Here is a 24748-nt window from a genome sequence, read left to right on the forward strand (position 1 = left end):
TAAATGTTCCCACCCCCACAAAAGAAAAATGAGAAAGGGGATGAGGAGAAGGAAGAGGAAAATATGAGGTGATGGATGTGTTAATTAACTAGATGGGAGGAATCCTTTCACATTGTAAAAAAAAAATATCAAGTCACCATGATGTACACTTTAAATATCTTACAGATTTACATGTTGATTATACCTCAACCTGAAAAAAAAAAAAAAAAAGGAACAACTGAAACTTGACTCAAGATTGCCAGGAGAAATATCAATAACCTCAGATATGCAGATGACACCACCCTTATGGCAGAAAGCAAAGAAGAACTAAAGAGCCTCTTGATGAAAGTGAAAGAGGAGAGTGTAAAAGTTGGCTTAAAACTCGACATTCAGAAAACTAAGATCATGGCATACTGTCCCATCACTTCATGGCAAATAGATGGGGAGACAGTGAAAACAGTGCCTGACTTTATTTTTCTGGGTTCCAAATCACTACAGATGGTGATTGCAGCCATGAAATGAAAAGACTCTTACTCCTTGGAAGGAAAGTTATGACCAACCTAGACATCATATTAAAAAGCAGAGACATTACTTTGCCAACAAAGGTCCGTCTAGTCAAGGCTATGGTTTTTCCAGTGAGAGTTGGACTATAAAGAAAGCTGAGTACAGAAGAATTGATGCTTTTGAACTGTGGTGTTGAAGACTCTTGAGAGTCCCTTGGACTGCAAGGAGATCCAACTAGTCCATCGTAAACGAGACCAGTCCTGGGTGTTCATTGGAAGGACTGATGTTGAAGCTGAAAGTCCAATACTTTGGCCACCTGATGCGAAGAGTTGACTCATTTGAAAAGACCCTGATGCTGGGAAAGATTGAGGATGGAAGGAGAAGGGAACGACAGAGGATTAGATGGTTGGATGGCATCACTGACTTGATGGACATGGGTTTGGGTGAACTCTGGGAGTTGGTGATGGACAGGGAGGCCTGGCGTGCTCTGGTTCACGTGGTCGCAAAGAGTCAGACACGACTGAGCGACTGAACTGAACTGAAACTTGACTCAATCATAATACCTTGGAATCTCTCTAAGAAATATTTACTTTATAAGGCCCCAAAGTACAGTTAGAGCTTCTCTTGTGGCTCAAGGAGACTTGGTTTTGATCCCTGGTCAGAAAGATGCCCTGGAGAAGGAAATAGCAACCCACTCCAGTATTCTTGCCAGGTAAATCCCATGGGCAGAGCAGCCTAGCAGGCTGCAGTCCATGGGGTTAAAAAAGAGTTGGACATGACTTAGTGACAAAATAACAAAGCATAGTTAACTGTGCAGTCTGGAAATTGTTTAAAAACAACAACAACATTTTAATCTCAATATGACAAAGTTTAAGGCATCCTTAAAGGCATCCTTAGACAAGTGTGTTTGAAAATAATTTGTCTGTTTCTATCTAATTTAATATGATTAACTTAGTATTATCTACCTCAGATTTCCTTTCTGGCAGAATCTTCTTAAACGTCATAGCACCCTCCTCATTACCGCCCCATTTGCTGTTTTAAATCACAGTTGTGGTGATCCATTCTTTTGTTTAAAACACTTTAGGGGTTTGAAGTCTTTTTTCAAGCTTGTTGTTCAGTTGCTAAGGCATGTCCAACTCTTTGCAATCCCATGAACTGCAGCATGCCAGGCTTCCTGTCCTTCACTATCTCCCAGAGTTTGCTCAAACTCATGTCCATTGAGGTGGTTGCCATCCAACCATCTCATCCTCTGCCATCCACTTCTCCTCCTGCCCTCAATCTTTCCCAGCATCAGGGTCTTTTCTAGTGAGTCGGCTCTTCACATCAGGTGGCCAAAGTATTGGAGCTTCAGCATCAGTCCTTTCAATGAATGTTCAAGGTTGATTTCCTTTAGGATTGATTGGTTTGATCTCCTTTCCTTTAAGACTGACTGGTTGGATCTCCTTGCAATCCAAGGGACTCTCAAGAGTCTTCTCCAACACCACAGTTCAAAAGCATCAGTTCTTTGATGCTCAGCCTTCTTTATGGTCCCTCCCTCACATCCATACATGTCTACTGGAAAAACCATGGCTTTGATTATACAGACCTTTGTTGGCAAAGTGATATCTCTGTTTTTTAATACTCTGTCTAGGTTTGTCATAGCTTTCCTTCCAAGGAGCAAATGTCAATTTCATGGCTGCAGTCACTGTCCACAGTGATTTTGGAGGCCCCCCCCCCAAAAAAAAAATCTGTCACTGTTTCCTCTTTTTCCCCATCTATTGCCATAAAGTGATGGGACTGGATGCCATGATCTTAGTTTTTTGAATGTTGAGTTTTAAGCCAGCTGTCTCACTCTCCTCTTTCTCTTCTATCAAGAGACTAGTTCGTCTTCACTTTCTGCCATCAAAGTGGTATCATCTACATATCTGGAGGTTGTTGATACTTCTTCCAACAATCTTGATTCCAGTCTGTGATTTATCCAGCCTGGCATTTCACATGATGTACTCTGCATAGAAGTTAAATAAGCAGGGTGACCATATACAGCCTTGTCATACTCCTTTCCAGGTTTTGAACCAGTCTGTTGTTCCATGTCTGGTTCTAACTGTTGCTTCTTGACCCAGACACAGATTTCTCAGGGGACACAGGTAAGGTGGTCTGGTATTCCTATCTCTTGAAGAATTTTCCACAGTTTGTTGTTGTGATCCACACAGTCAAAGCTTTAGTGTAGTCAGTGAAGCAGATGTTTTTTTTTGGAATTCCCTTGCTTTCTCTGTGATCCAACAGATGTTGGCAATTTGATCTCTGGTTCCTCTGCCTTTTCTAAATTCAGCTTGCACATCTAGAAGTTCTTGGTTCACATACGGCTAAAGACTGGCTTGAAGGATTTTGAGCATTACCTTGCCAGCTTTTCAAGCTATGGATTTAATAATTTGGACTAGAATCAAATAGTGGCTTGGGTTGAAATTCCAGCTTTACCATTTAGTAAGCTAAGCAAGTTAAGTAATATTTTTGGCCTTATTTGAAAAATAGGTATAAAAATAGTACATATTTTTGAGAGTTATAATAAGTAAACATTTTGAGTGTTAGCCTAGTGTTCAGCATTAGAAAGATACTTAATAAATGTTAGCTATTCCTACTTATTATTTTCATAGAATTAAAATGAAAATTCCTAAGTATACATATGTGGTTCCAGTCTGCTGTTAGTTCTTAATCTTCTTCTATTTCTTCCATGTTTTCCTCCCCTTTGGTACAGTCCACTGCAGCCCTAGAACCCAATTTTAGCCCGAAACATACTAGGCTTTTTCATGCCTCTGACTTTGTGTGGGCTGTGATCTCTGCCTGGATTACCACCCAGTCCATTGTTCTGGTCATTCCTTGCATCTCTCAAGATTCAGCTCATACATCCCTTGTGACATGGTGTCTCCAAGGCTTCTCAGAATTTATTGTTTGTAGTTACTACTCTCGTTTGTAGTTATCTGTTTGCCACTCATCTGCTTCCTTAAATCATAAGCTCTTTGAGGGCAAGGATTTTCTTGCTCTCTATGTTCACCATAATGCTAGGAACATTGTTAACCCATGGTCATTATGTTATAAGAATGCATAGATGAGTGAATTACTAGGCTTGCTTTGCAGTCCAGTACAGACAGGCATCTGCTTATCATAATTGAATTTTAGCAACAGCTCCTCTGGTCAAGAAGAGGACAACCATCCTTCACTGCTGCTGCTGCTAAGTTGCTTCAGTCGTGTCTGACTCTGTGCGACCCCTTTTTTTGTTTTCCTCTTGAGTATCATTTTATTTAGGTATTTCTCTTGATTCATGAATGCCATCTGGTGGACAAAAGGGTAACTACAGACTCATGCTTCAGTCAGTTCTGTTGCTCAGTCGTCCACCCCGTGGACTGCAGCATGCCAGGCTTCCCTGGCCATCGCCAACTCCCAGAACTTGCTCATATTCATCAAATCAGTGATGCCATCCAACCATCTCATCTGCTGTCGTCCCCTTCTCTTCCTGCCTTCAGTCTTTTGCAGCATCAGGGTCTTTTCCAAGACCCTGATGACTCATGCTTAACCAAAGCCATATGAGCCTAAGGCTCATGCTTAAGCAAAAACTATATGAGCCTAAAACCATATGAGTCTAAGGCTAACCAGAACCACATGAGCCTAAGGCTCATGCTTAACCAAAACCATATGGAAGTTAAAGTGATTGTTACTCATTAATATGGAATTTCCCACTGTTTCATGTTGGTTTCCAGAAGCAGAGTGAAAGAACCAAAAACTCCTTGGTATTGTCCTTTCATTCTTGTACATTTGGTTTCTTAACATTTTAAGAAGTCAATCCGTCCCAAGTAATGTTTTCAAACACTATTTGGGCAAATAAGATGTATGGAACTAAATGTTGTGTATCTGTTCCAGTATGTGATAGAATAAAACTTTCAAGTTTTATAATGCTTCTTTATAAAAATATTTAAACTATGGCTTTAGGAACTTTCCAGACTCTAATTGCTTTTCTAATTGCTTTAGCTCATAAAGAGAATAGTGGTACAGATTCTAGAGCAGATGGTTCATCCAGTGTATATAGCTCTAACATCTGAAATTGCTTATGAATTTTTTTGTTATAAAATGAAAAATAACTTGTAATTTAAGTAATTTAAAGTAAACTGATTATCTAAAATTTGGATATTGAATTTTAAAAATGTTTCTGTGACACCAAAGTCTTTTGATTGATTCATTCCCCAAGCATTTACTGAGTGCCTACCTAATGCCTGATATTGTACACAAAATGCTAAAGAACCAGAGATGAAACGTGTAGTTTCAGTTTTGGCTCAATTAATGAATATTTAGGTTAGAATGTAAAGCTATGTAACTTTTCATAAGACAAATCATACCAGCACCATTTAGATTTTCATAAGAATTCCTTATTTTCGTTGACCCATCCATGTGCATTATAAACATGACAGATTTTAAAGATAACAGTTCATGCCTTTTGATGGGTTTTCTTGGAGCATGTGAATCTAAAGGGAAGTTCTTTATAACTTCTAATAAAAAGTAAGTATGCATTTAGTCTTCATATTTCTGGCTTCTTATATTGCACTTATCTGATGGATAGACCTTATTTTTGCATTTCAACTGTCTGAAGCACTATAATGAACCAGGAGGTTAACAAGGACTAGGGGGAAACCACAAAACCCATACACCTACCTCCTTCCATTAAGAAGGTTAAACATTTTCCAGATCTTTAGGGTAGACAATTGTTCATAAAGTAGCTGCTTCAAAGTAGGGTTATCTGCTTATGGAAGAGAACTCAGAGCCTCTTACAGTATCAGGGAGCTTTGGTGTGGGAGCCAGTTTCATATACAGGAGGTGTGCACATTTCAACCCTTCTTTCATATTCCAAAAAATGACCTTAAATCATAAAAAAAACACACTGGATTTTCTTCCATGCATACTCTTTGAAAAATTGCAGAAGTATGTGTTTCAGTTTAGAAACATTACCGTGAAAAGAGGTTAAAATAATTTTTCATCATTTAGACTGTGAAGTTGAGTTAAATGGGACATTCACTTATGTGGAACTGTTCATTCCCTGATGGCACTTGTTAAATGAGGTATTACAGAATCAAGCTATCATTTATACACCTTTCATTTGAAAAATTACATAGGACACACACACACACACACATACATATATATATATATATCTCCAAATTTAATTTTCTCTTTAACTGAAGAACCAAAAAAAAAAAAAAGAGGGGGTGGCCTGAGAATTTATCTAGTTCTTTGAAAGGATACCATTAAAATATTAAGTTAAAATGTATTATATATAAAATTTTATTCCATGCATCGCTTGAAGGAAAGATTTCAGAGCTCCCAGCTCAATTTATAAATAGCTATTCAAAGTAGAAATGGCGAGCTACCTGTCTTCTAACACTCTATTCACCTTCAGTATTGAATTGCCTGAATGTAGACATATGATTTGTGTTCAAAAAAGAAAGCTTGGTTTATTGAGTGGATGTCATAAGTCATGTTAACTTATTTAATGACTTCTTTATCCTAGGGCATTCAGATCAATATGTTTTGAAGAAGAATCACAGGTACTACCTTGGGGAATAAAAGGCAATTAATAATTGAGTATTGTGAATGGCAAAGTTTATGTTTTTTTCTTGTCTGACAATTTCCATACTGATTTATGACATTTGGAAGTTGCTTGTTGCAATGATAAATCTTGAGGTGAGTCTCCATTGGATATGGACTGTCTGGCTATAGGACCTAAAGACAAGATACTGCTCCATAGCAGATGGCTTTTGCTTGCCATTTGACAGCCCTCACTAAGCAATTCATTATTTTCTAAGGTTGAAGCAGCTGTGGATTACTATAATTATGAATTTATTATGTCTCTGCCAATCTACTATGGATCCTAATTTAAACTTTACATGTCTCTTTGGAACCTTGTTCATTTTCTCATGATTATGTGGTTCCCAACAAATGACAGTTTTGAAAATCCAAAGTTAAGTTAGTTTTTTATGGGGCATCACCAGTTTCCCGTTGTTTTTAGAATGTCTAGGGACATTTTCATTTTTCAAGTTGAAGCAGCTACTCTTTATATTGTCTGGTTACATTTTTATCCACTCATTTCCTTTGAGGATTGCTGCAGGACTGTAATTTCTAAGACTTTCTGACTTTTTAGGTTGTATGGTTAAGTGGAAAGCATTAGAATGCTTAAGAAATCTCTCTGGGATATTAGAATTTTAAATCACTTTGTTGGGTTTACACAGCAAATCATATGTACTTATATTTTGCTGCTGCTGCTAAGTCGCTTCAGTCGTGTCCAACTCTGTGCGACCCCACAGACGGCAGCCCACCAGGCTTTCCCGTCCCTGGGATTCTCCAGGCAAGAAAACTGGAGTGGGTTGCCATTTCCTTCTCCAATACATGAAAGTAAAAAGTAAAAGTGAAGTCGCTCAGTCGTGTCCGACTCTTAGCGACCCCATGGACTGCAGCCTACCAGGCTCCTCTGTCCATGGATTTTCTAGGCAAGAGTACTGGAGTGGGGTCCCATTGCCTTCTCCGACTTATATCTTAGAACCAATCAAATTGTCTTGTGATTATATGTTTAGTCATTTCTGTAACTAGGTTGTGAACTCTTTCATGGTAACAACTCTGTACAACTTATTTTCATACACCTGAAACCCAACACATTGTTCAATACATTTCATTTATTTCAATACAATAATAAATAAGTTAAACAATGTCAATTGTATACACACACACCTGCTAATTTTGCTTTAGTTTGATAATGCATCTATATCAGGGTTCATTAAACTTTTTCTATAAGAAGTCATACAGTAAATGTTTTAGGCTTTGTTTCACAAACTCTCTCTCAATAGCTCAGTGCTTCCATTGAAGTTCAGAAGCAACCATAGACAATATGTGAACAATTGAGTGAGACCATGTTGCAATGAAACTTTATTCACAAAATAGGTTTTTTTACTGTAGTTTGCGACCCTTGATTTAGACCAAGGCTCATGAACACATTTTATCTCCTGTGCTAACTTTGGTTGATTGGTTGCTGCCTGGAGCACTGTATTGAGATGAATTCTCAGGGTATGTCTGGGCACAATGGCGAATAGCTCTTTAATTGATTAATATTGTCTCCCATAGGCATTTTTTGGATTCTTCCTATATTTTAAGGATACCATGACCTGTGAAGATGATAGCCTTTATTTCTTTGCTTTGGGTGCTGGGGACTCAGATTTTAATTCATCACTAACAAATCAAAGGAATCTTAAGCCATATATTTTGTGTCTCACCTTTATCCCTGGGCTTCATTTCAACTTTACTATCTTTTTTTCTTAGTCTCAATTTCCTAAAATTTACCTACACAAAATATTTATGACACTGCAGACTTTGTTGAAGAGCAAAGGATTGTAGGAAATATGCAGGGGACCATCTGTAAAACATCTATAAGTATACCTACCTTTCAGGGTTGTGAGAATTAAATAATTTATATAAAGGACCAAACATAGTACCTGGCACACAGTAAGTACTCAATAAATAGTAGCTGTTAAATATATGCCTACTAAAGAGCTGGCCCAACCCACTTAGAAAGGCGAATTACATTACTTATGATTTTTTTCAGCCTCTTCTCCCTGGTAGGCAGAAACACTAAAGATGGGAACACTCTCAATTACTCAGATTTTATCTTTCTGAGTCTCTCTCTGTGGGAAATACTAGGCCACACTATGCATTTGAGTCTTCTTTCCTACTCTTCTGTTTGTGGGGAACTTTATGCATGGAATAGGATCATGCATCAACACAGAAGAATAATGAAAGTGGAGTTTGGAGTGGAAAGGCCATTTGGCTTCCTTCTTACCCTATTGAGACGTACATTTCTTAAAAGAGAAAAGCTCATTTTAGTTTTATTCCTCTGAATTTGGGGGCAAAAATTTTACAACTTGGGACAAATGATTCCAATCAAGTTATACTTAACAATTGATGCTATTTTAGCTGACTTTTGAAAGAAATCACTTGTATAAGACACCCAGATATGTTATAACTCTGAATATTTTTGTAAGAAGGTCAAAACTTGGTGTAAATTCAACGTTTGAGGGTAACATGAAAGGAGAGCTGAGGGCTCTACCAGTGGCCTGAATTAAACAAAGAGAAGTGACAGTGTGAGGATGAGGTGAGGAGGAGAAAATAAAACCACACTAGTTGCTCACTAGGCTTCCCTGGTGTCTCAGAAGGTAAAGACTCTGCCTGCAACATGGGAGACCCCAGTTCGATCCCCAGGTTGGGAAGATCCCCTGGAGAAGGAAAGGGCAACCCACTCCAGTGTTCTTGCCTGGCAAATTCTGTGGTTCACAAAGAGTCGAACATTACTGAGCACACATGTAGCAGCACAATATTCCATTGTGTATATGTACCACATCTTCTTTATCCATTCCTCCGTTGATGGACATCTAGGTTGCTCCCATGTCTTGGCTATTGTAAACAATACTGCAATGAACATTGGTGGGCATGCATCCCTTCAAATTATGGTTTTCTCCAGATATACACACAGGAGTGGGATTGCTGGGCCGTATGGTAGTTGAATTATTCTTAGTTTTTTAAGGAATCCCCATACTGTTCTCCATAGTGGCTATACCGGTTTACATTCCCACCAACAATGTAGGAGGGTTACTTTTTCTCCACACCATCTCCAGCATTTGTTGTTTGTAGATTTTTTTTGATGACGGTCGTTCCGATCAGTGTGAAGTAATACCTCATTGTAGTTTTGATTTGCATTTCTCTAATAATTAACGATGTTTTAACTCAGATTCTTTATAAAAGCCATTTTAATGAAAAGAAATTCAGAAACTAATATCACCCCCACAACAACAGAAAGTTTTTGCTGGTTTTGTTTGGGCAGGTGTAGTGAACACTGAGCCCTCCCTCATGTTCCCCAACAGACCTAGTGACTGGTTATCTTAACATCTCAGAGCACACGTCCATCTTGAAGGCCTGTATCCTATAAATTCAACTTTCATTCACCTGTGGCTCTCATTTATCCACATTTTGGCAAATTCCTATCAATAAAATAGACTGTGTGTCCCACCTGTATTGACCTCTTCTTCCTTCCTTCATCTTGTGACCCTCCTTAGCTGTGACCTTCCTCATCATTTCTTAGATCTCCACTAAGTGTCACTCTCTCAGGAAACCTCTTTCCAGGCTGTTTCCATTCTTTTGTTAGATCCTTTCAAAGAACCTTGTTCCTTTCCTTAGAGAACTTCTGCTTCTACACGTAAGTGATTATTTGGTTAAGTCTTATCTCTCCACTAGATGATAAACTTCCTAAGGGCATAGGCCTGTTGATATGCACCCACCGTTTATTCCTAGCAGCTGGCACAGTGCCTGGCACACAGTGGACCCTGCTGTATTCATTGAAAGGTTTAGTTCTACCCCACTACAGCTTGCCTGCCCATCCAGCTGTCATCACGTGGAACTGAAGCAGGACTTTCGAAAGGGTACATTTTTCTCTCAGCTATTTGCTCATTCAAATTTTAAAATGTCATTTTATATTTACACAAGCAGGTGCGTTCACTGCTGAAATTATAGCTTTTCCACGCAATTAGGTATCCCATTTTCCTCTTGCTAAAATAAGGTACCTTTCAAACTCTGTATGCAAAGTTCTGCAACAGTGTTGGAAATGCTGATTTGCTTTCTGTTCTGCCACATTTTGCTGCTCTTCCCTAGGTTTCCCAATTCTACTAACCGTCCCCCGCAGAGGTCAGCTCAGTGTTCTGATCATGCCCGGGCTCGGTCAAGAGGAAATCATGGTGTTTTCAAGGTGCTTTGCCACAGGTCATTCTGTGGCCTGTTTCACACAGCTTGCTGAGATCTGCTTGATTGGTCACAAGCTGTTGGAAAAGGGTTCCAGGTGCTGCTGCTATCAGAAGGACTCAAGGTCACTTAGCTTGCTTTAGGGAGGGCTAGCCTTTCAGAGGCTGAGCAGATTTGCAGTTCGATGGAGGAAAAAGAAAAGCCCGTGGCACTGAGGGTAGACAGGCAGTATGGGAATGTCACTGCACACCGTCAAGGTTATTACAAGAATTAAAAATACTTACTTGCCAAACTGAGTCCTGGGGGATGCAGAGGGCTCTTATTGTGGAGAATCTGGTACAACTCTGGATGTCCATCAGAATGTGCTGTCTAACTTTGTGAAAATACATGTGACTAGGTGTTAAAAAATCACAACTCTCAGGGGTAGATGTTGTGGGTTTCACTCCTCAGTAGGCTTGCTGAAATGTAGCACAAGTTTAAAAAGCAGATTCTAGGGTGCCTTATGAAATACCTTGACTTACTGAATATGAAGCAGGAGCCATGTTATGCATTTTTAAGACACCCCCTTCCCTCTCCCAGGTGCTTCAGAAGCAGTTGGTTGGCGTACCACCCTTGAGAAATACTGATCAAGTCTAACCACATCATTTTGTAGAAAAACTACAGCCCTGTACCTAGTGCCCCTGTCATGCATGCATGCATCTAATAAGCCTTCACTGTGACCTGGTTCATGAACTTCATACTCAGATTCCTAAAATGGGACTCTAGAGTGTCCATGTGTGTGTATGTGTGGGTGTGCGCACGTGTTTAGGAAGAGGGTCCATGGCACTCATCAGATTTTCATTTAGGTTCAAAATTATCCAAAAATAACAGGAAACACTTTCTTGGTTTGAGACACAACAAGGTTTGGCTCTGCCCAAAGCAGCTGTCCTGTTTCTGTGGAATTAAACAGGATTTGGTGCTTAAGAAATATAAAAGAGTACAACATTGCTAGCCTATGACAAATGTCAGAGTGATGGAAACACAGGGAACCTGGTCCTTTTTTTCATGTCTGTGGTTATACAGGATTATCACTCATAAGGTTCTAAGCCTAGTTTTAAAGCACCCCTTCCCCATCATTTTCTTCAGGCATCCCTGCACTGGGTTAGATGTTGGGGAAATCTTTGAATGTGAAAGATTTTTGTCCTCCCTGCTAGTTGCTCACAAACTAGTGAGGAGGCAAATAGACAGCTAGATGGAGACACTGTGAAGTGACTGAGAACTGTAGGGGAGGTCTGATGCAGGACAGTGCTGTGGCAGCCCTGCTGAGGGAGCAGTGGCTTTTGTTCTAGAAGATACTTGTGCTGCATTAGCAATGCCTCCTATCTGAACAAGAAAATTTTTAAAATAATGTGCTGTAGATGTCACTGAATGCATTCTTTATTGATCAACATGTGAAATGCAACAAATTATGTTTTCCTTCTCAGGTTAACCTTAAAATAGTTTTGATAGTTGGTCTTGCAGGTGGAGCCAGTGGTGGTGAAGAGTAAATTAAACCTTCAAACAGTACATATTTTTGTGTTTCCCTCCCTGCATGGTTAAATTTCAGAGTAGACAACGTTTGTCTTTCCTGACCTTCACTTAACAATTTTACCTCTTATTTCCAGGAATTTCCCTGGGTGCTTTTCTGCTTCTCATTCTCCTTCCTGCAAGCGCACATGCTGTCATTTCAGTCGTGTCTGATTCTTTGCAACCCTGTGGACCGTAGCCCGCCAGGCTCCTCTGTCCATGGGATTCTCCAGGCAAGAATACTGGGGTGGGTTGCCATTTCCTTTTCCAGGGATCTTTCTGACCAAGGGATCGAACCCACATCTCTTACGCCTATCTGCATTGGCAGGCAGGTTCTTTACTACAATCATCACCTGGGAAGCCCTCTCATTCCCCTTCCCTGTGTGTAAAAATCTAATCAACGTGTCCACACTAAGACTGAACATTTCTTACTGTATTAATTTTCTTTAAAATATTTGCCTTTTGGGAAGGGGAAGAACTGATTAAACCAGAGATTGAAAGTTGTAATAATAGAATTTTGGGGTTCAAAGCCAAAAGAGAAAATGGTTTGGGGGCAGAGGTCCTTTTGGGGATCCTTAAATCACATTACAGAAGACCAGATTCCTGGACAGAAAGATGGACCCTTATCCAATCCCCCACTGCACATACAAGAAGCCTAAGTCTCATGCTGCTTTTGAAGACACTTCCCCCAAGCATGTCAGACTGGGGACATCCACTGACTGGCGTCAGCCTTCAGCTTCCCTGCTGCCGTGGCCTCACTAGCTCTCTGGAGGTGCTCCCAAAAGAGCCTGATAGGATACCATGGGCAGGAGTCAGATGAGTTCCAAGAGGGGTCCTCTGGCCCTGTTGCCAGCCAAGGAGCATTTTGTCTCACTGTGCTTCGGCTGTCTCCCTGAGGGACTGCTCTATTTTCATAGCTACAGAGTTGTTTTTGATGAATTGTTCATGAGGGTTTTATAATTCATTTGTAACAGTTGGTCCCATTGGCTTCCTGAATCACCAAGGGCATTTTTTGGTTAGCATTATGCATGGAACTTTCTAGAATACACTTGAATAGTGCTCACAGAAGTTACATTTTCCTCAGGCTTTCTAGCCCCAACATTCTGAAATGAAAGGGAATTTTATCAGTAATTAACCATAATTTCCTTTGAATAGGAAACATTTTCCTGTCTGTAAACATTTTTCTTCTATAGATCTTAAGTATATAGAGTATGAAACAATTTATTATGTCTTTTTATAACTGCTGAAGAGATAGGGACTCACGTATTACACAGAAGACCACTCTGACTGGGTTCTGCTTGTTTTCTTAATAGATTTATAAAAAAAAAAACAACTCTACTGGCTGGCTGTTTTTATGTTGCCATCTCTCAGGAGAACTTGAATGTGTGTATGTGCTTTAAGAAAATAAAACGAAGGAACTAGTATAGTCATGGAACTAGTACAGTATGATCTGTTCCCCTGACTCTCGAATATGTGTGCTGAGATCCAGTTTATTAATCATCACTTTGGGAAGTAGTAGTGGTGAAATAACCTCCACTTTTCTTTAGATTGTAAAGAGATATAACCCCTTAGAGTGTGAATGTAGATTTGACCAAGATAATAAGCTTAGGAAAATGGACCACATGGCTAAACAGTATTTGATACCTTATTGTGATTTATATATATGTATATACATATATATATTTAAAAACATCCTATATATAAACATCCATCTGTCATCAGGGAAGCAGTCCTTCAGGAGATGGAGTTTGCATTATATTTTCACACTGTGGTATGCTGGGCGCTACCACATGGCTATGCCTCAGAATACATATGAGTCAGATGACTGATAGTTATTTATCAAAGGTTTGTCACTTGAGGAACCCCGGAGGAATTGTCCTGAAAAACATATAAACTTAGCTGTCATCATTTTAATATTTAAAATCAATAAAAAATTCAATTTCCATATTAAGTAGGTTAGATTATATGACTCCATGTCCCTAACATATTAAGTCACCCTCTGTGGTCATTTTGCCACCCGACTGACCAGCATTTGCAGGTCCACAGCTTTGGTTTTCCAGGGCAATTGCAAATCTCCATAATAAGCATAGGGTAACCTTTATATCAGAGAAGGCAATGGCACCCCACTCCAGTACTATTGCCTGGAAAATCCCATGGACAGAGGAGCCTGGTAGGCTGCAGTCCATGAGGTCGCTAAGAGTAGGACACGACTGAGCGACTTCACTTTGACTTTTCACTTTCATGCATTGGAGAAGGAAATGGCAACCCCCTCCAGTGTTCTTGCCTGGAGAATCCCAGGGACGGCGGAGCCTGGTGGCCTGCTGTCTGTGGGGTCGCACAGAGTTGGACACGACTGAAGCGACTTAGCAACAGCAGCAGCAGCAACCTTTACATACTTCAGGTTTAAGCCTAAGACTTTTTCCTGATGCTGTGTGTCTAGAAGGAATCAAATTTGCCTCCTTGAGGCATAATTATGGATTCAGAAATGCAAGATGGTCCTGTGAAAGATGCTTTTCTTATTTAAATAACCCCTCCAGGCTAGAAGTGGCAAAGACTAAAAATGGCAAGAAATGATGCTCTTGGCAGGTGAGAGACAGGAGCAACTCCCTTGCCTTCTGTCCTCTTCTGGTGGGCAAGGACACTCACTCTGACGTTGTTTTGAACTGCCTGCAGCCAAAGAGCTGTTGTCAAGAGTTAATGATATGTTCCCCCAAGAAAGATGGATGTCAAGGTGGACCTAAGTAAATTCACCTGTGGTCCATGCTGGCTGCTGCCAACTCAGCACATGTACGTTCATCTCCCTTCAAGGGTAGGGCAACCTTGTCTGCAAATAAAAATATTACTCCCTTCTCTCTCTGTCTTCCTGTGGCATGAATTTTGAAGCATCTCCTTTATCTGCTGAATGCGTAGCCATCATCCCTGAGTTATTGTTCCTAAAATTTAGCTCTTTTCTACTCAGCATTTACAGAATTGATCCCCCACTTTACCTCCCTTGTGTATCATCCTCAGTGTCAAAGCCTTCCTCTCCCCAGAGGGTCAACTGCTCAGATGGGCTCAGAGCCAGAGGTAGCACCTTATTGTGTGGGGGATTAGTGTGCATTTTACCCTTAGCATGGGTCCAAGGGTCAGGCCCTTTGCTTTAGTCTCCTTTTGATCCAGTCTTAAAAGCCTATGTCTGTCCATGATTGACACTATCAGAAACAGTAGCAGTGTGTGTTCCAAGGCAGGCATACATGCCATGTAAATATAAACTGAAAGGCACTGCCATCAATTATTGGTCCCATTCATTTCAGCGGAGCTTGAGGATGTGTCCTGCCAAATTACAGTGTGTGTGAGTGTGTGTACATACATACATTAAATAAAATGAAAGGGGAAGGGTAATTTATAAAATCAGATAATTTGAAAGATAGGAAAATTCCAGAACTTCTTTTTATTATTTTTTTTTAATCTTGGCAAAGCACAGTTGGACCATCCTTGAAGCAAAAGTGGCTATTTCTTCTTAAGACGAATTTCCAGGTTTTGTAATCTTAGAATCTCATCTGTTGGTTTTTCAAAGTTGCTTAAAATTGGGTCTTTACATCACGATCCTCATTTACAACACGACTCATTACACACTTAATGATAAAATCCATTCCTTGGCTTTGAAAATATCTTGTAAGTGAGAATTGAGTTTGAACACTACATTTCCTTTAAATATCATACCTAATTTTTTAAATGTAAAATTGGATTTTGTATATAGGGTCTTAGCTGCTGCTGCTGCTGCTGCTAAGTCGCTTCAGTCGTGTCCAACTCTGTGCGACCCCACAGACAGCAGCCCGCCAGGCTCTGCCATCCCTGGGATTCTCCAGGCAAGAACACTAGAGTGGGTTGCCATTTACTTCTCCAATGCATGAAAGTGAAAAGTGAAAGTGAAGTTGCTCAGTCGTGTCTGACTCTGCGACGCCATGGACTGCAGCCTTCCAGCCCCCTCCGTCCATGGGATTTTCCAGGCAAGAGTACTGGAGTGGGTTGCCATTGCCTTCTCCGATAGGGTCTTAGACTTGGTCGTAAAATAGAACATTTGATTTAAAAGAAGGTGGCAAGAAAGCTTCCCACATCTATGAAATATGCAATATTAAATAAAAATTGTAAGGTATATTTCCATAGTTAAGGACATCAGAGGCCTATTTTTATATCTATTAAAGTTAAAATGAATAGTAACTTGTTCTTTGCAGATTCCTAGAGAAAAATCCTAAAAGTGATTTGAACATAGTTCTAATTTACTCATGATCTTTCTCTAATGGAGGCTGTATTAGAATTGAATTCAATATCACTTAATATCTTCTTGAAAATAGCTTTTGCCTCTCGAAAATTTGTAACCAAAATCATTAGTCTTATATTTTTCTTTGGAGTTTTCTAAAATAAGTCTAATACTTTTCCTCCTGGAGGTTTTTCTTTTTTAGGGAGTGGTAGATATTCTGTAAAATACAGAGGTGGACCATTTTCAGGCTTACAGTTAAATGTTCAAAGTAAATTTAATGTTCACTTTACTCTGTTTTCCCATTATATTCTATAGCATCTCCATCATCTTTAACTAACAGTTTTGCAACATTGAGACCATTTTATGGGTTTTTCTTTTCAATGAGTCACCAAGCTTTGCTTCTGTGCTCTCCTTCTCTTCTCAGGGCTTTAGCCTAGCCTAGGGCTACTTTACCCTACAAAGAAAGGAACCACAGTAGGCATTGTCTTCTTTGTAAAATATGATTTTTTTTTTTCTTTTCTGGTTCAAAAGTGTTTGTTGATTCCTGCTCCAGTCCACCACTCACTGTATACCAAGGATAAATTTGTTAACCTCTCTGAGTCTGTTTCCTCATCTATAAAAACCCAGTAAGGGTTGTTGTAAGGATGAAATAAGCAAACACATGTGAAGCATTCAGCACAGTGCTTAGCACACAGAAAATAATAATTTTTCTGTTTTTTATTTTAGAAAATTTGGAAAATGAAGAAAACTGCATAGAGAAATATCAACCAAACTCTTTAGTCTGAGATAACTAATGATACATGTTAATGTAATTCAGCCATTTCCCCCTCATATGTGTAGTAAGCAAACTGCTTTGTAATGTTTTTCATTATGAATGTTTTCTCACATTATTAGTATTCTTTCATAACATGATTTTTAATAATAGCTGCATTGTATTCCATTTCTCAGCCATCCCATAATGTAATCAACCAATTTCTAGACAGACTTTCATTATCTTGAATAATACTTTGATTGATAAACAAGTTTGCTACACAACTCCTTATGCTCATCTTTAACTTTTTCTTAAATTCTTGGAAGGACAATTACTAAGTTAAAAGTGTAAACTACTTTAAAGTTTTGGTTCCACTTTTTCATTTGCTTGTCCAAAAAGATTGTCTGATTTATATTCCAATCACAGTGTAGAAGGCCAGTCTTCTTTTACTTCAGGCTTTTTGTCTCCTTGCTTTAATTGTTTTTCTGTTTCAATGCATTGTAAACTCGATTTCAAGCACATTCTTCCTCAAACAAGATTTGATAATTCATTCACTCTCTTTGATGTTTCGGGTGTTTCTTCTTACTAACCTCTACAAGTCAAAACTCCCTGGTTTAACAGGGGGTTGAAACTTCTTCACCTGCCAGCTGTCTCATACTCCTAGTTTCATCAACTTCTTTTATTATTCTTCCCCATGAAGTCACATTCACTACATTATAGATTGTTTTTCTTTCCTCCAACAAGAGTTTTCAACCTCAAAACTGATCCTTAAACTAATCCTCCATCAGCATGATTTCCTGATTCTTTTTCTTGTGCCCTCTTTAATTTCTTTCCCTATAGGCTGCTCGGCACTTACCATAGCTCGTATGTTAAACAAATGGTAATTTATCTCAAGATTCACATCTATTTTTGTATTGGTTTGTGAAATGAGTTTTTCTAGTGTTTCACCTGTGTGGTGTTTGCACGTTAAATCTGCAGGTTTGCGGCCGAGGTTTGTTCTCCCAGCAGTGTCAAATCTAATGTGCTTCACTCACCAGACACTCAGTTAATTAGAATTGGCTGGCTGACAGGTTTTCTTTTTAAGATGAACTGTGAAGCATTTAGCAGCTTTTAAAATACACTAGGTTTTTTTTTTTTTTTTTTTTTTGGCACACTCCTCCCCATCCCCAGCAAAATGATTTCATAGACGTTAGTTATTTCTTAAAGAACATACAACTGTTAGAGTTAGTAGTGTTTTTGCATAATGACCAGTATGAGCATTCTACCTGGTAGGTTCCCAGAATTTAGATCCTTAATTGTTCTGCTGCTTTTATCTTTTTCATTCATTGAGTCTTTTTACAGGGTTTACTCCAGCCTTTTACTGTCTTCCAGAATGAAATTGGCATGGGTAATAAAAATGTATGCAAAATCTGTAAGAAGGGGTTTTGGGCACCTTTTGTGCATGGCCTCAAAACTTTTAGCCCATCTTTTTATTCCACCATCTTCCCAGTTATGACTGAAAGAACCCGTGAACCTGTGTTGTCCACTTTCTGCCCTGAGGTTTCTCTGCCACCTCCTGGAGTATGTTTGGGAACCTACTCAGCAGTTCAGATAAGTAAAACCTGAATGTCCAGGCTCCATTAACACCCCACAAGGCAACCCTTCACTCAGGAACACTATCCTGAGGGACTCTATGTGACTGCTCAGAGATCCCCTAGCAGAATTGAGTTCATTCTTAAATGAAGAAATAAAGGCAAGAATGGCTAAGATCAAACAGCTATGGAGAGGACGTTGTTAAATAGAGCTTCATATGTGGCTTGGTATATGAAGTACATAACTGACCATGTTGGCATGTGGATGATGTTCTGGAGTTAAGTTGTTTACTTCCTAAAAATAATGGCTCCAATAATAATTAAAGACTAAGTGTAGTTCCATTTGCCAGTAGAAGACCACACCTTTCTTGAGTTGTGAAAGGAAGTTCTGATTGCGAACAAAGAATGATGAATTATCTGGAAGTTTTCTCTGAAAGCAATCTCAAAGTCCCTGATTCTTGGATATGGTAAAGGTATTAAGCTTCTGTGGTTGAGAGCACCGAACCTGTGTTAGGGGAATACAAGGATGTGTAAGATACAGTCTTTACATCAGCCAAACTGGGGAGCTAAAATACCTATACCTCTATAAATACTTGAAAGACTATTGGCTGCTATTAGATGGGTTCACTAACAGAATTTATAACATTTGAGTCTACTATGAAGGATGTGAAGGATTGGCCAAATCCATAATCTACCTGTGTGCTGTGCTTAGTCACTCAGTCATGTCTGACTCTTTGCAACCCCATGGACTGTAGCCTGTCCATGGGGATTCTCCAGGCAAGAATACTGGAGTCAGTTGCCATGCCCTCCTTTGCGGGATCTTCCGAACAACCCAGGGGTCAAACCCAGGTCTCTCACATTGCAGGTGGTTTCTTTACTGTCTGAGCCACCAGGGAAGCCCAAGAATACTGGAGCGGGTAGCCTGTCCCTTCTCCAGGGGAACTTCCCAACCTAGGAATCAAACTGGGGTCCCCTGCATTGCAGGCGGATTCTTTACCAGCTAAGCCTCCAGGGAAGCCCATATTCTGCCTACTTTCACTCAAAGTTAAATTGTGAAGACACAGAATGTTAGCAACCTAAATTGCTGAGAAAAGTATTAAGTAACACACAAATGCAAGACTCAAGATTGTAACAAAGTACTATTTCTGGAACAGTTAGTTTAGGACTTAAATTTCTAGTAGCACTTACCAATGATGAAAGAATAGATAAGTGATCCTATTTTTTGATTTTGTTTTTCACCTCACTTTTAGAACTCTGGTGAAAGTTTAAAATTTAAGCTGCTCTTTGTATGATTACTTGTGCAATAATTACGGTCTCAGTTATTATGAACCCCTGTTTTTCATTGAGATATAATTGACTTATTAGTTTCACGTGTACAACAGAATGATTCAGTATTTGTGTATATTGTGAAACGATCACCACAGTAAGGTCTAGTTGATCACACATCATTATGCATATTTTTCTCTTGATGAAAACGTTTAAAATCTGTTTTCTTATCAACTTTCAACCGTGCAATACAGCATTATTAACTGTGGTCACCATGCTGCACATTATGACCCCAGGACTTATTTTATAAGTGGGGGTTTGGTATCTTTTGGCTACTTTCACCCATTTTCTCACCGCTGGCAACCACCAGTCTGTTCTCTGTATCTGTGAGTTTGGTTTTTGTGTTTTTATTTTTCACATGTGAGATTGTGTGGTATTTTTATGACAGCCAGCCTACTTTTTAGCATAGGTTTTTGTTAGAATGTAAGGTTTTAACTGACATTTGAATACACTTAGAGAATCACCTCAGTATAAAGGTGATTTCTTGAAATATCTTGAAAGAAGCTAATATTTGGCTAGACTTGTTTCTTTCTGTTCTTCTTAAAAATCTTTCCCAGTGGAAAGAACTCTCTATAGTAGTCCCTGAGTGTCCACAGAGGATTAGTTCCAGGACCCTCTCAGATGCCAAAATCCAAGTCACTCAAGCTGCATATAAAAAGGTGTAGTATTTACCTATAACTTATGCATGTGCTTTAAATCATCTGTAGATCACTTATAATACCTAATATAATGTAAATGCTATGTAAATAGTTGTTAGATACAATGTAAATCCTATGTAAACAGTTGCTGGCATGGCAGATTCAAGTTTTGCTTTATGGAATTTTCTAAATGTTTTTTAACTTGTAAAAATTGAAGTATAGTTAACACACAGCATTATGTTAGTTTCAGGTGTCCAACATAGTCATTTGACAATTAAATGTATTACAAAATGATCCCCACAGTGAGTCCAGTAACCATCTGTCACCACACAAAATTGTTACAGTGTTATCTGCTACAGTCATGCTCTGCGATGCTGCAGATTTGGTTCCAGACCACTGAGATAAAGCTAATATTGCAATAAAGTGAACCGTACAATTTTTTTTTGGTTTCTGAGTGCATATAAAAGTTATTATAGTCTATTAAGTATACAGTAGCATTATGTCTAAAAAAAGTACAGTGTACATACCCTTTATTAAAAAAATGTTGTTGTTCAACTGCTCATTTGTGTCTGACTCTTTGTGACCCCATGGACTGCTGCACCCAGGCTTCCCTGTCCTTCACCATCTCCTGGAGCTTGCTCAAACTCATGTCCATTGATTGAGTTGGTGATGCTGTCCAACCATCTCTTCTTCTGTCGTCCCCTTCTCCTTCTGCCTTCAATCTTTCCCAGCATCAGGATCTTTTCTAATGAGTTGGCTTTTTGCATCAAGATAGCCAAAGTATTGGAGCTTCAGCTTCAGCATCAGTCCTTCAAATGAATATTCAGTATTGATTTCCTTCAGGATTGACTGGTTTGATCTTCTCACAGTCCAACAAACTCTCAAGAGTCTTCTCCAACACCACAGTTCAAAAGCATCAATTCTTCAGTGCTCAGCCTTATTTATGGTCCAACTCTCACATCGATACATGACTACTGGAAAAACCATGGCTTTGACGAAATGGACCTTTGTTGGTAAAGTAATTTAAAAATACTGTATTGCTAAAAATTGCTGACCACTATCTTACAATGTAGGACTGCCACAAACCTTCAGTTTGTTAAAAAAAAAAAAAAAAGTCAATAAATGATAGCACAGTAAAACAAGGAATGCCTATATATTCCTTATGCTGTATAGTACATCTCCGTGATTTATTTATTTTATAACTTGAAGTTTGCACCTCTTAATCCTCTTTACCTATTTCACCTAACCTCCCACTCTGTCTCTTCCACCTCTCTATATCCACGAGTTTGTTTTTCTCTTCTTTGGTTTGTTCATTTGTTTTTTAGATTCACATGTAAATGAGATCACATAGTATTCATCTTTCTCTGCCTAATTTATCTCACTTAGCATAATACCATTTTGCTGCAATTGGCAAAATTTTATTTTTTCATGACTGAGTTATATTCCTTTGCACACATATACCACATCTTCTTTTATCCATTCTTCTATCAGTGAACTTCTGGTTTACTTCCATATCTTGGCTATGCTTCCCTGGTGGCTCAGATGGTAGATCTGCCTGCAATGCAGATGATCTAGGTTTGATCCCATGGACAGAGGAGCTTGGCAGGCTACAGTGGATGGGGTTGCAAAGAGTCGGACACAGCCGGGTGACTAACACACACGCAAATACACAAGATAGGCTGCTGGAACTGTCCCTATGGTTGTGTGGAATTTGTCCGTGATCCAACAGACATTTAGGTTGCTTTCATATCTTGGTTATAGTAAACAGTACTGCACTGAACATAGGGCTGTTTTTGAGTTAGTGGGTTTTTTCTCCTCTTGGTTAAATATTCAGAAGTGGCATTTCTAGATTGTTTGATAGCTTTTTAATGGTATTTTTTAATTAATGTATTGTTTTGTCTTTGGCTGCGCTGGGTGTTCATTGATGTGTACAAGCTTTTCTCTAATTGCAGCACGAGGGGGCGACTCTCTAGTTGTGGTGCACAGGCTTCTCACTTCGGTGGCTCACTGGTTGTGGAGCATGGGCTCTAGGCATTCAGGCTTCAGTAGGTGCAGCGCACAGACTTAATTGCCTGTGGCATGTGGGATCTTCATGGACCAGGGATGGAACCCACGTCCCCTGCATTGCAAGGTGGACTCTTAACCACTGGACCACCAGGAAGCCTAGTGGTTCTGTTTTTATTTTAAAGGACCCTTCATGTTGTTTTCCACAGTGGGTACACCAGCTTACACTTCAGTAGTGCTCAAGGGTTCCCTTTTCTCCATATTCTCACCAACAGTTGTTATTTGTTGTCTTTTTTGATGACAGCCATTCTGACAGGTGTGAGGTGGTAGCTCATTGTGATTTTTCCTGATGATTAGTGACTGAGCATCTTTTCATGTGTCTGTTAGCCAGCCATCTGTATGTCTTCTTTGGAGAAATGTCCATTCAGGTTCTCTGCCCATTTTTTAAATGGATTTTTAAAAAATTGAATTGTATGACTTCTTTATATAATTTGGATAATAACCCCTTATCAGATCCACCATTTACAAATATCTTCTCCTGTTCAGTAGGTTGTCTTTTTGTTTTGTTGATGGTTTCCTTTGCTGTGCAAAAGCTTTCTAGTTTGATGTAGTTTTATTTGTGCTTTTGTTTCCCTGGCCTGAGGAGACAGGACTAAAAAAATATTGCTAAGATCAGTGTCAGAGACCATACTGACTGTGTTTTCTCCTAGGGGTTTTATGGTCTCAGGCCTTAAAGTCTGTAATCCATTTTGAGTTCTTTATTGTATATGGTGTAAGACAACGGTCCTCTTGCTGTGGGCATGCTGGTGCTGGGCCTGGCCGTAAGTCCTGGTTGCCACTGTTGCAAATGTTCTGGTATGACTCCTAGGGTGAGACCCACTGTGGGGCTATGCCGGTGCGCATCAAGGGTGCCTAGTCAGGCTGGCAAGTTTGTGGGCTACGTTGGAGGGGCCCTGGTGCTGGCTGAGGGCACTCACCCAGACTGGTGGGGCAGGTTTCTTTCCATATGTTTTCCACCTGCAGCTGATTGAATCCACAGATTTGGAACCTGTAGCTACAGAGGACTGGAGAAGGCAATGGCATCCCACTCTAGTACTCTTGCCTGGAAAATCCCATGAACGGAGGAGCCTGATAGGCTGCAGTCCATGAGGTCGCTAAGAGTCGGACACAACTGAGCGACTTCACTTTCACTTTCACTTTTCACTTTCATACATTGGAGAAGGAAATGGCAACCCACTCCAGTGTTCTTGCCTGGAGAATCCCAGGGATGGGGGAGCCTGGTGGGCTGCCGTCTGTGGGGTCGCAGAGAGTCGGACATGACTGAAGCAACTTAGCAGCAGCAGCAGCAGATACAGAGGGCTGACTGTCCATGAAATGATACTGCTTTAGAAATGAAATGCCAAAATGTAACTCCACTTTAGTAAAAAATATTGGCTCTGTTCCAAGACCTACAGCACGTTTTTAATTAGAAGAGTATATCAGTGGACACAGTGGGAAGAAAATGTGTGGTTTGCTTTCAGTAAAACTGAGTACACCAATACTTTTTCAGTGTGCGTTATGGAATTATTTCCTGTACTTCATAGATATTTCCAAGGGAAAAAAATCAAAGACACATGTTACACTGAATAGTAAGGTAGTATGAATTTTGAAATAGTTATTCTGCAGTATATTTCTTCATTTTCAATTGTCAGGAGAAAATTGTTATTAAACTCTAGAATTTAGTATGTTGTACTAATGTGCTGAGTCCTTTTACATTTTTCGGAATAATCGTATTTGTTCTGCACTAGCTAGCTGGCTGGCAGAGAAAATGAGCGGTGTTTGGTGATATTTTAAAGTTGCAATTTCATCAGCAACCGATTTAGAGGATCTAAATATAAATTTGGAAATGAAGTGTTGTGTGCTATATTTGGCTGCTCTGAAGCCTGAAATATAGCTTTTCCCACCACTTCCCAGTGGGTTTTTCCTGAGAGTCAGTTGTCGTTCTTCTGGCAATTTTTTTTCATCCTAAATTGTACTAACCTTTAGAAGGAAAACTACAAAAGTTACCCTCCAAAAAACATATTTTAAAGATAATGTTTTTAATTATGGGAATTAAAAAAAAATATGTAAATGTGTCTTCACCTTATTCTGGGCCCATACCCCAGAGGCAATATTGTTTAACAATTTCTCTTATTTTAGTTTTCTAGTAATTGTGAATATAATTGTAAATAATATATCAGATCAGATCAGTCGCTCAGTCATGTCCGACTCTTTGCGACCCCATGAATTGCAGCACACCAGGCCTCCCTGTCCATCACCAACTCCCAGAGTTCACTCAGCCTCACATCCATCGAGTCAGTGATGCCATCCAGCCATCTCATCCTCTGTCGTCCCCTTCTCCTCTTGCCCCCAATCC

At 39.5% G+C, this 24748-nt stretch overlaps 1 protein-coding gene across 8 annotated transcripts in view; it reads left to right on the forward strand.

The window, feature by feature from the left end:
- PPM1L (protein phosphatase, Mg2+/Mn2+ dependent 1L) overlaps positions 1 to 24748 on the forward strand; it is a 331904-nt gene that overhangs the window by 204589 nt on the left and 102567 nt on the right. The window contains exon 1 of one of the 8 annotated variants that reach the window (XM_086392737.1): positions 6020 to 6050. The exons of the other annotated variants lie outside the window; for them this stretch is intronic. The gene's annotated coding sequence lies outside the window, so the exon portion shown is untranslated. Of the gene's footprint in view, positions 1 to 6019; positions 6051 to 24748 lie in introns of those variants that run through there. 8 annotated transcript variants of the gene reach the window in all.

The sequence above is a fragment of the Bos grunniens genome, chromosome 1 (assembly GCF_055505025.1).
Source record: "Bos grunniens cultivar Pamir isolate PY7600 chromosome 1, Bosgru_T2T1.0, whole genome shotgun sequence".
NCBI classification, from domain to species: Eukaryota; Metazoa; Chordata; class Mammalia; order Artiodactyla; family Bovidae; genus Bos; species Bos grunniens.